Source organism: Vombatus ursinus, unplaced genomic scaffold, assembly GCF_900497805.2.
Source record: "Vombatus ursinus unplaced genomic scaffold, bare-nosed wombat genome assembly UNPS02014772.1, whole genome shotgun sequence".
Lineage (NCBI taxonomy): Eukaryota > Metazoa > Chordata > Mammalia > Diprotodontia > Vombatidae > Vombatus > Vombatus ursinus.
Genome location: NW_020954550.1, coordinates 36,812,598 through 36,823,912, shown reverse-complemented (window position 1 = coordinate 36,823,912; position 11,315 = coordinate 36,812,598). Strand labels below are relative to the sequence as shown.

General features: G+C 38.2%; 1 pseudogene; it reads right to left on the bottom strand.

Annotated features, from left to right (window-relative positions):
* Window positions 1-409: 409 nt before the first annotated feature.
* On the bottom strand, window positions 410-11,047 carry LOC114044145 (annotated as a pseudogene).
* Between the last annotated feature and the right edge of the window lie 268 nt (window positions 11,048-11,315).

Sequence of the window (11,315 nt, the reverse complement as noted above, 5' to 3'; positions counted from 1 at the left end):
GTTGTTTAATTTCTTTTTTACTTTGTAAACTATCACAAGGTCTGGAACATGGTGGGATTTGATGAATACTTGTTGAATTAAATGAATAAAGCAATGAGCTAATAGGCTAGACAGAATGATTCAAGGTTAGACATGACAAATTCGAGTAGGAAGACACGTTCCCTTTTTCTTAGTTCTTTGGTGTCCTTCCCCATCTAGACTGCTTCTGCTCTGTTCCCTCAGAAGGTAATGTGATGGAATGAATAGAGAACTGGCCTTGGTGTTAGGAAGGACTAGCTTCTAAGTCCTGCTTCTGACACATATAGATAGTGTGAAGCTGAGTATGTCACCCATCCTCTCAGGGCTCTAGGAACAGTAGGATGAGTAAATTTTGACGGGAGGAGAGGATCAGATAGGTTCAAAGCAAGATTCATTGCAGTGGGAGCTTTGGGAAAACAGAGGCAAGCATGAAGACACCGGGCACCGTGTGGTTTGAAGGTCCTCCAAAGAGAAAAAGAGGCTGAGAAACACAAGAAGAATGCCGCAAAAAAAACTTGCCTACTTTATAACTTTTCCTGGGATCAAGCCTGTCCCCAGTCATTGAACAGAAATGAAAAACTTTCCATTCTATTTAATGTTTGTAAACACGTCACACTTCTTGGATGCTTATACTTATACATATAATTAGAGATAGCTTGCTATATAGCAAATGGTATATATTTGAAGGACTTTGTGATGAGAAAACACTATATAAATATGTTGCATTTATGTTTAATAGCAATAATAAATAACATTAATAAGTGAAATTATTACACAAATACATGAATGATTTGTGTCTTGGTCAGTGCAAAAAATTCCTCCACCAGTCAATTAACATTTATTAAGCACCTGCTCTGTGCCAAGCACTGTGCTAGGGAAACCAGGAAAGACAAAAGACAAGCTCTTCTGTTCTCAAGGAGTTCACAAGTCTAATAGGGCAGACAACATGCAAACATCTATATAGAGACAAATTACATACAGGATAATTTGTAGATAATCAGCAGAGGAAAGACCCTGTTCACTTTGATATTAACAGGAATTGGGAAAGGCTTCTTGAGGAAGATAGGATTTTAGCTGGGGCTTGAAGGAAACCAGTGGCTAGAGATGAGGAAGCAGGGAATTTTAGTCATGGGGGACAAACCAATGAAAATGCTGGGAGTTGGAAGATGGAGTGTCTTGTTTGAGATGCATCAGGAAGGCCAGCTTTAGAGTACACGGAGGAGTGTGAGGTGTGAGAAAATGGTAAAGGGGAAGGGCAGGTTCTGAAAGGCTTTAAAAGCCAAACAGAGGATTTAAAATTTGATTCTTGAGATACGTGGTAGGGAACTGCTGGAATTTACTGAGTGGGGGGGTCATGACATGGTCAGATCTGCATTTTAATATTAGTTTGACAGCTGAGCAATGAGAAAGAAGGAGGGAGAGACAAAGGAAGGACAATAGTTTGATTTGCTTCGATTGAACAAGGCATTTATTAAGTGCCTTCTGCATATGAGGCATTATACTATATACTAAGGATACAAACACAACACTAAAAGCAGCCCTTTCCCTCCAGGACCTTATATTCTACAAGGAGGAAAAACCATATATACAGATGAATAAATACTAAATATATACAGGACAAAGTAAACATAAATAATTTGTTGGGATATTAAGAAGTCACTGACAAAGCGGAATGAAAGAAAAAAAAGATAAAGAAAAGGAGTAGGGCCACTGAGGAACAAAAATGTCAGAGGGATCCTTTAGGGAACAGGTTAGGAAGGGGCAAGAAGACAAAATCCAGGGGGTCCTGTCCAACATAGTCGACTTTGTGACCTTTCTGACAGGGGAGCTGCTTCGACTCTTTGGGTACAATCTGTGTGATTATTGGTTCTTGGAACAACAGTTTGCCCTCCCGCCTCAGTTTAATGTTTCCGCTGGCTGACTTTGCTTTCCACGTCAAAGTGCAGTGGGCCTCTAGTGAGAGCCATTTATTTACATGTTGAATGTGAACTCTTAAGAGCCGGCTGTACCTCTGCACCTCTTAGAAAAGGCCTGACTTAGGCATTGGTGCAATGGAGTATTCAGCCTGTCTGCAGGACAGATTGAGGAGAGGCCATTTAAAGAGAATAGAGTTCCTCTTGAGGGGACAGCTGTGTATCTGGGCAATATTAGTCAGCTGCGTGAAAGATGGAATTAATGGCAGAAAGGAGCATCCAGGACAATAATATTCAAATGGATGAGTGCCATAAAACATTTTAAATGGGTGAAAGGCACTCTTTGAAATACTGAGGTCAAAATGTTAGGAACATTACTGGCTCGGTTTTCCCCAGAACCTTAGTCACTTCTTGGCCACTAGTAACTTTGAGAAAACTAGAACTTGGTACTAAATGACAGCCATGCTATACACATACATACCCTGGGATCATTCAGGCCGCTTATGCTAGTGTTTCTCCTACTTCTAGGGGACAGCTGATGATGCTAAGAGACTCTCATGTACTCTGTGTCAGGGGTACAATGAATGTCTTGTGATGACAATGAATGTCTCTGTGATCGTACCTTTATTTATGAGACTTATTAAGACTTATTGTTCTTTTGCATTGTTAAATTTGCAAAGATTCCTGGGAATTAGCATGAGCTGGTCCAGATTCAAACCCAGATGTCCCCCTCCCACTTTAGCGACCCTCTTACTGCTTTAGCCAGTAATAATTACAGACGATTTTCTTTGTTTGGATTCATCTTTTTGAAGAGGGAATGGAATAAATACTTCTATAGCACCTACTATATGCCAGGTACTGTGCCAAGCACTATACAAATATTATTCCATTTGATCCTCACAGCAACCCTGGGAGGCAGGTTCTATTATTATCACCTCCATTTTACAGATGGTGAAACTGAGATAACCAGAGGTTAAGTGACTTGCCCAGGATTACACAGTTAGTAAGTGTCTGAGGTCAATTTTCACTCAGGTCTTCCTGACCCCAGGCCCAGGCCTCCATGCACTTCACCACCTAACTCCCTCCAAATTTTATTTGAAATAAATGAAAATGAATTTTCATTTGAAAATATTTGAAAGGAATCATAGCTAGTATAGAGTATGAGTATAATATTGAAGTCTATACATTATGGCCCACTGTGGAAAGAATAATACTAGTTGACACAGTGCTTTAAGGTTTGCAAAGTGTTTCAAGGACATTCTATCATCTGATGGCTCCTGTGAGGTAGGTGCAATTATTATCCACATTTACAGATAAGGAAATTGAGGCTGGGAGAGAGTAAGTGACTTGCCCAGGGTCACACGACTAGGAAACACTAAGGAAGAATTTGAAGTCTTGATTCTGAGTCCAGTGTTCTTTCTCCGCACCAATCTGCCTCGGATTGCACTGTTTTCTAAGGACGTTAGCTTATCTTCAGGGAGGCTGACTGGAAATATTGAAGGCCACTATTTTCTGTATTCTTTCTCTTGGTGACCCCATCCACTCTAATGGATTCAATCACCTCCTTTACGTGGATAACTCCTACTTTCTTCTTTCTTCCGTACTCTAGTCCCATGTCTCTTTCTACCTACTGAATTCCCAGGCAATATCTCAAATTCAACATTTATAAAAATGAACTGTTCATATCCCAACCCTCCACAACTCACCTTTGGCAAAATTTGCTCCTCATTCTGACTTCTCTATTTCTACAATGGTCTGCTTCTTCCCTATTAAACTTTTAATTATTCTTGAGTATAGATGAGGTTTCAAATTGACTCTGTCTTAAACAAGGTTCTGTGAACTCTGTGATCCAGTGATAACTAGCCTTCTTTCTGTTCCCTGCATAAAACCCTCCTTTTCCTGACTTTCATGCATTTTCATTGTCTGCCCCCTATACCTGGAATGAACCCCTTTTTCAATTCTTCCTCCTGACTTTCATGGCTTCCTATAATTCTTAGTTAAAATCTCACTTGCTACAAGGAAGCTTTTCTTGGTCCCCCTCAAGGCTAGGGCCTTCCTTCTGAGATTGCCTTCAGTCTACATTGCATGTGTCTTGTACTTAGGCAGTTGTTTTCATGTCATCTCAAAAGCCGGGACTGTTTTTTGCGTTTCTTTGTATCCTTCACACTTAGCACAGTGCCTGACGCAGTAAGTTCTTAAATGCTTATTGATTTATGAACCTAGGCACTTCAGAGATGATCAAGCATCTGGTAGCTTTGTAACAAAAGTCCTTTTCTTGTCCTCCTTCCTCCTGCACACCTTCACATATATCATTGATTTAAATAGACTAGTGGAGTCTCCCAATAGGAAACTCCTCTGACACTCTGAGGAATCAAAATGACCAGATAACTGTTCTAAGTCAGTGACCAGAAGCCCTGACCCTGGACATAGCACATGGAACATTTCAAGGAAAGAAGAATAGGCTGAGGAGTGTCCTGCCAGAGAACTTCACTGAAAGTGCTGCTTATGATAACATGAATACACCAGGCAACTTCAGGGAAATTATGACCAGCAAACTGATGGAATCCATCTGCTAGTTCATATAGTCCTGCCTTGTGCCCAAGGAACATGGAGCAATGGCAGGAACATTGACTCTGGAGTCAGAGAATCTGGATATAAAGCTCGTGTCTGGTGATCACTAACTGTGTAACATTAGGTAAGTCATTTAACCTCCCTGAACCTCTATTTCCTCATCTGTAAAATGAAAGTTGGACTAAATAGTCTCATGTAATTCTACATCCATGATGCTTAAAGAGGGTCTACTATGATGCTCTTATGATGCTTTGTAGTATCTAGAGTGTTAGGAAGAAGGTCTGGACCTAGTGGTTTACTAGCAGCCTCTTTCCAAAGTACTTGTCACCATCATCTGCAGCTTCATTAGTGGCCTACAGTCTCTCTGTAGCCAAGGGAATTCTAGGAATGTAAGAGCAGTCTGCTCAGTCACACTATTTATTAATCATTTCATCATTTCTGTTAATGGTAGCATTATTGTCTCATTCTCTTAGGTCTGAAATCTCAGTGTCATCTTTGACTCCTCCTTCATTCTTGTCCTGCATCATCAATCAAACCCCATGGTCAAATAAAATAATACACACATGCATATTATAGATACATATATTTTTCTTCAGTAATTTATGTGTGAAAATTGAATAATTGGAGAACTTTTAGGTCAGTAACTAGGAAATATGTGGCAAATATAATGTGCCTATTCTTAGACAGAAGATGAGAACTTTGTTACTAAACATTTATTAAACACATCTTATGTACCAGCCATTATCTAAGCATTGGGGATTAAAAAAAGAGGTAAAAGAGTCCCTGCCCTCAAGTATCTTACAACCTAGTGGGGGAAACAGCAAACCATAAGCTACAGTGGAGTCATTTGCAGAGAGGATACAGCATCAAAACTCAGAAAAATAAGAGAGGTAAAAGGGCAGATTTCAGAATTGTGTTAAAGAGAGACCATAACTTTCTTTCTGTACTGTAATTCATTCATAGCTGGGCAACTGAAATCCCATTTTCTCCACCAAATATTTGACTTAGAAGACTTTCTCTTCCATTCTCATGGTAATTATTACCCTCACAATTAATCTGATGACCAATTCAATTCAACTAGGCAACTAATTATTAAAAATATACTGTATACAATGCACTCTATTAGTCACTGATTTAAGGTTTAGGTATAATATGGTCCCTGCCCTCATGAAACTTATGGTCTAGTAAAGGCTATCACATGTATGCAGAGTGCAGTGGAAAGAGCCCCGTGTCTATAGTCAAAGGATCTGGATTTCATTCCCAATTCTGCTACTAACTACTTGTATAACCTGAAGCAAATCACTTAATCTCTCTGGGTTTCCTAATTTCTTAAATGAACGACCTCTAGATTTTAGTACACAATAATATATTGTCACTTTTTAATTAACTAATTTGAAGGTACTTGTAAGACTTTCATTCCTGTTTGAAAAATTGGGTTTTGATGAGTAAGAAAGAAAAATGTGTTTTTGCTTGGTGGTATCTACTTTTTGTCACCCCATATGGGGTTTTCTTAATACTGGAGTGGTTTGCCATGACCTTTTTTAGCTCATTTGACAGATGAGGTATTGAGGCAAACAGAGTTAAGTGACTTGCCCAGGGTCACACAGCTGGTAAGTTTCTGAGATCAGATTTGAACTCAGGAAGATGAGTCTTCCTAACTCTAGGCCTGGCACTCTATCCACCTCACCACCTGTAATATTTAAGTCTATACATCATGGCCCACTGTGGAGAGAATAATACTAGTTTACACAGTGCTTTAAGGTTTGCAAAGTGTTTCAAGGACATTCTATCATTTGATGGCTCCTGTGAGGTAGGTGCAATTATTATCCACATTTACAGATAAGGAAATTGAGGCTGAGAGAGAATAAGTGACTTGCCCAGGGTCACATGACTAGGAAACACTAGGAAAGAAAGAAAAATACAGGTGAATAAATTCCTACTCGGGTTTATCCTGTTTATCTGAAGTGAGAGCATTCTTGACTAAGTCATCTCTTCTCCCTCCCCAACCTTCCCACTTCCCACAAAACTATAAATCCTTTGAAGACAGGTATACTTTTGTATCCTGTTCCTCTTCACCACCTCCAAATTACCCTCAAATTGTGTCACTGATATTGGAGGTACCATGATCATCTAGTTGACCTGTCTTATTTTTCAGATGAGGAAAGTAATTTATTTGAGATCATACAGTTTCCTAGTGGTCATCCAGAACTCAGTCTTTTGTTGTCATTTCACCATCATCTATGGTGATGGAGATTAACTGTATTCATATTTCTTTGCATCTTATCTAGGTTTATTGACCCATTCAGAGAGAAAGACATGACTGCCTGCAAATGGGACAGTTTCAACATATAGGCCATAATGTACTGTGTTAGTCAGCCTATTTTAGTTCCCCAGCTCAACCCATCTATTTTGTATAAAACTTGAATGCAGATTATAATTGGTGTTATTTTTCAGTGCACACTTTTTCCTTTCACAGTATATTTTACCTTTCAAATACATCTAATTTTAGATGTGTGGCCTACATTTGGGAGTGGCCTATATTTTGAACAATACAATAGGTCTTATAAGCCATTTGCAGAAGCTAGTACATTTGAAAACTCAATGCAGATCTTCAAAATTGCATCTATTAAAAGATTCTTACACTTTATTGAGTTTTTTAAAAAGTTCAGATGTAGATGATTTATTTTGATTAACAATAATCATGGCTGTTGGTATAATAACAACAACTATACCTTATGCTTATAGAGCCCTTTATACTTTCAAAGTACAGAATATTATTTTAGGATTGAATTAAAGTGTTTAAGATTAATTTCATTTAAAAGTTTTCTTTTCATGCAATTTGTTTGAATTATTAATGATGTTTTCAAGCTCCAAAGCAAGGTTTTCCAACTGTTTGGGTAGGTGTTATTAGAAAATCTGCAAATGAGCCAGCCTATTTACACATTGATTTGTTTATTTGGGAGATAGGGAGGATTTTGTGGATATAATCTTGTTACTAAAGTAATGAGACTTTACTAAAGTGTGACCTTTAAGGGTTATACCTCATATACCATATGTTGTCCTTTTTGTTTAAAGATGACTACTGCTATTGTTTCCTATATATTTAAGTATGTGTTTGTTTGTTTGTTTTTAAAGATCAGGTCCCCTGTAAAAATGGCTAAAATTTTAATAGTGCTTTAAGGTTTGCAAAACACTTTACAAATATTATCTCATTTTATCCTCATAACAACCATAGGAGATAGTGGTTATTATTATCCCCATTTTATAGACCAGGAAATTGAGGCCCATAGGTTCAGTGACTTGCCCATGGTTCCACAGTAAATGGCTGAGGCAGCATTTGAACTGAGGTTTTCCTGACTTCAGACCCAACCTTCTATCTACTGCACCAACTAGCTGCCTTTCTATATCTGTTGAATTTCATTTGTTTATTCATTCATTCATTCATTCATTCATTCAACAAACATTTATTAGAATACCAAATGGTGTACAGAACATTTTTTAGGTGCTGGAAGAGGTACAGAGTTTGGATAAGACATAGTTCCTATCATCATGGAGTAGAGTGATTTCATTTTTTTTAAACAAGTTTTTACAATCTTTATTACTTCACTATTTGTTTTGAACCCAGTGGGCACTCACATAGCTAGCACAATCCAACAAAAATGCAGAAGCAGCAGAATAAATAAAATGAAGTATGTCGTGAGCAAGCTGAAGCCATGGTCATGAGCCTAAGGGAGTCGCTTTCTCCTCACAAGGGGACTTTAACTGAGGGTATGATATTAAATAACTGTCATTTTGTTCCTTTGGGTTCATGGAGCTATAAGAGGTACCGGTCAACTATAAACGCAAAGCTATACTAACCTACAGGACCAAAGCAAAATGCAGTGAGGAGTATTCATCTAACAAAAGAACTTAATGTTAGACGGCTGAAAATCCTGTTTGCTGGCCTCCAGACCCATCAATCTAAACCCTCAGGCCTCAGGAAGCCTTTCAGCCACTGTTTAATGGTACAAGGGACATGAGGGAAGGCTTTGCTAGTTAGTTAGTGGCCGGCCTATGGCCACTCTAGTATATGCAGCCAGGCAGCAAGGGTTTTTTGTGTTGCGGTTTTGTTGTTGTTGTTATTATTATTTGTTCAGGGAAGTTTCCTGTAGAATGAACAAATGCTAAAATACTCAACGAAGAGTGAGTCAATCTCTTGGGCTCCTAACTTCAGCCTGAAAATGGACTATTCACACTTGGGTGACGCGAGAACATGAGCAGTGCCTGTTCCAGCTGGGACAGCTGCCTCATTAGCAGAGACAGTCTCAAACATAAGACACATACTGCATCCAGTACAGTGATAGCTCCAGGGGCAGGGATTTCAAGGTATTTAGTATAACTATGCAGAAAGCTTTACTCCTCAAAATGTACAATAAATGTTTGATTCAGGGAACTGTCATCCCTTTTTCTTCATGGATAGCACGACTATAAGCAAAGTATTAAACTATCTTAACAAAAATAACTCCACACATATTGTGTTGGATTAGAATGCTATCTGTCCTCCACAGATTATCTAGTTTTTATAAATAAAAAATACATCTCTGATTAAGTATATCTCAGGTTTGCAATCTTTATGCATGCATATACATTGTATGTATTTTATGTTATTTTATTTATTTTCTTATTTATTTATTTACTTAACACTTATTCAACCATTTAATTATTTAATTTTAACATTTACCATTTTATTATTTATTTATATATAATCTATTTATAAGTATAATATTAATATTAAATAAGAAAATTGATATTTATTTTAATTTATTTGATATTTTTATATTTATATTTACAGTCTATTTTATGTATTATTATGCATGCACAAAAGATTTATTAATCTTTTGGAGAGCAAATCTCTTTATTTCTTAGCTCATTACACAAATTTAAAACGTATTATTTGTACCCTCTTTGATGTGACTCTCCCAGGAAATTCCTTTGATACCTGCTTATTTTCATAAGAATATCATTTTATCCTGTGTTAGTATCTTGTTTTATTTCTATATATACTCCACAGAAAATAAGAATTTTCTTTAAAAAAATTAGTTATTTCTCCTGTTAATTCAGTGTCTTGATTTTTGCAGCAAGTCTTTCAATTTAGGAAAAAAAACTGTTCTGACTGAAGTGGAAAATGATTAACAGTGGAAAATGACAGGACAGGACTCCATCCTTACAAGATACAAAACATTTTCAGCAGAGAGACATTTAATAAATAAAACAAAGCATTCAAAAAAGGTCCATTGGAAGCAGGTGCTGGAGGGCACTTGCGGCCCTGGCCACAGAATGTATTAAGAACAGGCCAGATTTAGAATGTTTGTTCTGTCAAGAAATATGCAACCCCAGTGTAGACAAATGGTAGATAGTCTACAATAGGTTTTCTTGTTGTATACATTGGGAGTGACTGCTCCAGAACACCTAATGGGAGAAGCTTTCATTTGAGTTAGGTCTTTTCCTTGGCAGCAGATTTCATCTATGAAGTTTGAGCCTTTGGCATTTCTTTCCAAATCTTTTGTCAAGCTCTTTCCGCCTTTAATTGTTGCAAAGCATGCCTTCTTGATCTTTGCCACGTGGTCACGCATCCCTGTGTGCCACAGCATCAACACAGCACTCAAAAGCAGGGCAGTGGGATTGGCCATGTCCTTACCAACAATGTCTGGGGCTGTTCCGTGAATGGATTCAAAGATTTGTGATTCTCATGGAGCCAATGTTTTCAATTGGTTCGATACCAAGATTCCCTATCAGGCCAGCACATGAATCACTAAAGACATCTCCATCCAAGTTTGGCATCACAAGAACATCAAACTGGGACAGATCTTGGTGCCATATTCAAATATACTATATCACAGTACATCTCATTAAATTTAATATCCTTATAGTTTTCTGCAACTTCTCAGTACTTTTGGAGACAAACCCGTCTGACATTGGCATGCTGTTTGCTTTGTACACAGCAATTATATTACTTCAGTTATTGTTCCTAGCACACTCAAAAGCAAATTTGGCAACATGTTTGCTTGCTTCTTCAGTGATGAGTTTCATAGTTTGTACAACACCATCAACAATCACGTGCTCAAATCTGCTCTATTCACTTTTGGTGTTCTCCCAAATTGTGACAATATTTATATCCACATAAGGGGTTTCCTAGCCTTCAATGGAGACACACGGATGCACACATGAAGGTCGAAAGTTTTATGAAGAAGTACATTCAAAGAAGGATGTCCAGCTGCTATTGGTGTCTTTAAGAGGATTTTCAGTCCCATCTTGTTTTGTCTGTGAATTCTTTGGCTTTGGGAGGAATCATCCACTTTTCTCCAGGTCCTTTAATGGCAGAGGCATTCCTCTCTTCTCACTTAAGGGGTGCTTTGGCAGCATCAAAAATATTCATAACAGAAGCTGAGATTTCTGGTCCAATATTATCTCCTGGGATTAAGGTCACTCACTATCTGTGCCTGTTTTGGGTTGCTGAAGGTTCCCAGCAGCCGAGATATCTTCCAGATCCACTTGGGACCTGCCATCATGTAGGCTCCTCAGGTGCAAGCTGTGGCCACACACAAGCTCCCTTGGGCTGCCCAGGCCCTGTCCCTTGGGCCCACTCCAGAAGCCCTGCCCCCAGAAACCCTGTCCTCAGCAGAAGTGAGGGAGTGATCTCATGAAACAGATAAATAGCAATTGTCTCTGTTCTGGCCAAAAATTCTGACTGTCTTCCTTTCTCAGATTGATTGTTTTGTGAAGGCAAACTAGGACCTTTTTTTTTTTTTTTTTTTTTTTTTTTTTTTTTTTTTT